Raw genomic sequence first — 4,141 nt, 5'->3', positions numbered from 1 at the left:
AAGCCCACCCCCTTTATCCCAGTTATCTTCACTAGCCACAGCTGCAGCCCAATGAAGGACATGGCAGCTGCAGCCCATCAAGAAGAACCGGAGCTTATCAGGGCAAGGCCTGTATACAGATAATCAAATATAGTACAGATATTTTACTGGGACTCCTACTATAGGGCAGTGCAAACCAAAAGTTGGAAAAGGAATGCTTTACCCATGCAAAGTCTCAGGTACAAGGCAATGAGCTCTGCAATCAGTAATTCTCCCAAGTTTTGCAATATTCTCAAATATCACCTCTGTTGGCCAATGCCATTCAGAGGATACTCATGCTATTGTGCATGCCCTAAGCTTTCTCCTGTCTCAGTTTTAATTAACACTACTCAGTGCTTTGCAAGGACAGAAGTAAAGCTGCTCTACTTTTGAATCCCTTCTTTCTGTAAATCTTTCCTGTTCCAGTTAAGCTAATCAACATTCTTACAAGGCTTTTTCATATGAAACTGTCATTATTCTTTAAAAGTGCTGCTATCTACCAATTACCATTTTCTAATGCTTATAACCGCTTATAACACTTCTTTCTTTTTCATTAGCACTTCAAAATATTCTCACCTTCTACAGTATCTCGTTAAACTGGAATCCTGATTATTTCTATTGCGCTAGCAAGTGTGTCACTGGCACTATAATGGTCTTTTTTCTATTTAAACTATCCAAATGAAGTAAAAATCAGTTTCATTTCATTCTTTCCAGATGATTCCCAAATGCTTTTATTTAAGCATCTGTATTTGTATTACACAGTCCCTATTTATATTTCCAATTCTACACTATTACTATATTCTAAAACCTTTAACTTTTCCACCCTGTGATATTACACACTTCTATTCAAACTACACATCCATAATTCTAGTTTTATCTTTCAATTTTGGAAGCCTTCTCCATGGCCTCAGGTCAAATGCAGTGTTCTCTTGGGGGTCAGCAGAGAAAGTCTAACATTCTCAGTAACCAGGGTTCCAAGAGCAAACCAGATTTTTTCTGTAAGTATCACATCAAGACAAATTTGATAAAAAGTGACAAAAAGAGAATGAGGTGGTTTTGCAGGTATTTATAAGGTATGTGAGAAGGAGCTTCATGAGGAAAAATGTTAAGGTGTTTGCAGAGGTGGATTTTCAAAAGCATCTCAGAAATTTCAGAACATGCGTCCTACTGGTTTTTAGTAAGGCTGGTGACTCACACAGCACTTTGAAAGGTGCAAGGGTAATTTCTTTTACCCCTGATCCACTTTTAAAATACAGACAAATTACTATCTAAACAAAAATAAATTGGTTTACTTAATAAGGTCAAGTATAATTCTCTGAAAGTCCCAGGTGCTGTAAAATCCTTATTTGGCCTTTGGTGAATGATTTAGACTGTTTACAGTGATATCTATTTCACAAGCAACTTGAGGGCTACAATTGATCTTTTGCAAGGGTTCTAGGAGAGAGTAGATAAGACAAACATTAAGTGATCAAGCACTAAAAGAAAGAACATTCCATACATACATTAGGCATCTGATTTACATTAAGCTAAATGAACAAACCAAGAACAATTTATAGCCACTTGAACAAAAATTATTTTCCTCTCTGTTATCCACATTTTCCTACAGTAATTTATGGCACTATAAACTTTCTGTGATCTTCTCATTGCTTTAAATCTTTCTAGGAAAATGGAGATACTCAAACATATGTAACAACTACATGACAAAAAAGTGTCCATCTTCTTTTAATCTGGCTAAGTTCTATCAAGCTGTCAGCATACACCAGGTAATTTTTAAAAAGATGGGATTGGATCTGCCTCATTTTTTTAAAATGTTTTGGACACAAGTAATGAGTTTTCATTTTTTAGTATTGTAGATAATATGTTGTAGAGGATTTTGTCTTAAATTTTAAAAAAAAATCATTATTTGACTATATGTATTTATGTTTTGCATGAAATTTACTTTAAATAGGTCATCTCCCTGAAGAATGAGACCATTGATCATTGAAATCAGGACAGAAAAGTCCATAGTATACCCTGACACCTGATTCAGCATAAATAAGCTCTATAAATTCAGTATATTTGTATAATCATATGTTATTTATAACATGGAACCTTTGCTTCTACACTGCACTGCTCAAAGCATTTTCTTTCCAATGACTTTCAATGCATACAGAGCATCAGAAAAAGACTATACTTCTCTCTGATTAAAAGAAATCTGATACTGAAACTGGAACTCTTTGAGACTGTGCCCAACTGTTCAGAGAACCAATTATTTTACACATTAACCTAAGCTCCCCTGAGCAACTACTGTGAGAGAAGAACACATCACATCCTGGATTCAGATGGAGACAGAATACCACCCCTATTGAACTATCACCAGCTCCATTTAAAATGAAATCAAAATAAAATGTATTTACAAAATTTCACATTTAAAAGTAAACTTTTGACCCTGCACTGTTTTTCTGTACCCCATAAGTTATTTTCATGGATCTTAAGTAAGCTTGATGTCTACAAAATTTTCTTAGTGATCCAAATTTTAACAAAGAATTCAGCTATTCAACCCACATGATGGTTACTATTCTTTTTGTTGTTATGCATCTCAGTGCATCCAGTACCACACACAAGGTATCAAAGTACAGACAGGCTGGCTTTCTTTTGAAGAGTATCACAGATTCCAAATCAAAATATTCTGAATTAAGATACATGGCTTTGTTACTAAGAAGTCTTCAGGGGATTTGAATTTTGGAGCTGAATTTAAAAATCAAAAAAATTCCACAATCTACTAGGTAAATGAAACTGCAGCTGTGCAAACTCTTCAGAAAATTCACTAAACTGCATTGACATTTCTGGCAGAAGATAGAAACTAATTGTACATTCTAATTACCAGTGTGACTGCCCCGTGTCTTAGGGCTAAATTACCCCTTGTGATCTGCTCACTTAAGTGTGAAATCTTTAGGGATGTCTGTACAAGGCCAACACAATGCACTAATGCTGCCCTACTCTTGGAGGATTTATGCTAGTGAATCTACACCTGACTTCTGTTTCATTAAACATGCTTGCACATTTTCCGAAAATACTCTTTATTTTCTTCCCCTCATTATTGTCTAGATCTGCTGTATTCCTCATTCCAGAGCAGTTCACTTGCTCGGTGAAAAAAGATGCCAAGAGATATTTGTGACTGATGTACAACCAACAAATCTATTGATGGCTTAAGTGGAAAGGAAAATCATGGGTATTACCTGGAACAAAATTCCCAGAAGCTGGGAAAACCAATGCTTAATCTTTGGCAAAATAATCAGAACTTATAAAGTGGCACAGCCTGGGAAATGAACGAGGCCTGACCAGTGGTAATAACAGCACTATGGCAGTAAGAGAAAATACAGACTTTATGTAGATTACTCCACTTGGGAGGAGTCTGCACACATCAGCAGAACAGCAAAGGTCCAGGCAATGATGACCAGTTAACCTTACAGAAGTCCCACTGAAAATAATGAGATTTCTTTTGTGCTGCATTATCAGGCGTATACTGAAACATTTTGTTTCATTAGCTCAGGGCAAGGGGTTCTATACATGCAAAAATGCTGGATTAGTGAGAGAAATGCTGTAAATGTAAGGTAATAACTAGCAAAGGTACACAGAGATCATCACAGGATGCAGAGATATTGTAATATTTTAAAATACACACAAATCAAGCCGTGGGCAAATCTCTCAGGAATAAAACTTTTTATTCTGTGAAACTTTACTTTCTACTTTTTTTTTCTGAATTCCCCATATATTTTTAAACTTGTTTTTAATGATAATATGCATTTAGTCCTCAATTATTCAATGAAATTTCATCCATAAAATATTAAAAAAATAAAATAGTTTAAATATAAACTTTTTATAAAATAAAAATATAACATGTATAACCAGAAGATGTGATAGCGTCTTTGATATTTGGTCTTGGACAAATTACATCCTTTTATGGTATTCTTTACAATACACATTGATAATATATGAAGAAGGAGACGGCAGAAATCTGTAAGTTTGAAAGGTGATTTTCACTCATACAAAGAAACAGCAATAAAAATAGGAGATTTATGATACTATTTACTCCTTCATTAAGTAGTAGACACTGTGTGTGTCAGCCAACAGCTAACAGGAT

The sequence above is a fragment of the Zonotrichia leucophrys genome, chromosome 4 (assembly GCF_028769735.1).
Source record: "Zonotrichia leucophrys gambelii isolate GWCS_2022_RI chromosome 4, RI_Zleu_2.0, whole genome shotgun sequence".
NCBI lineage: Eukaryota > Metazoa > Chordata > Aves > Passeriformes > Passerellidae > Zonotrichia > Zonotrichia leucophrys.
The sequence above is the reverse complement of the archived record's forward strand: the minus strand, read 5'-3'. Positions refer to the sequence as shown.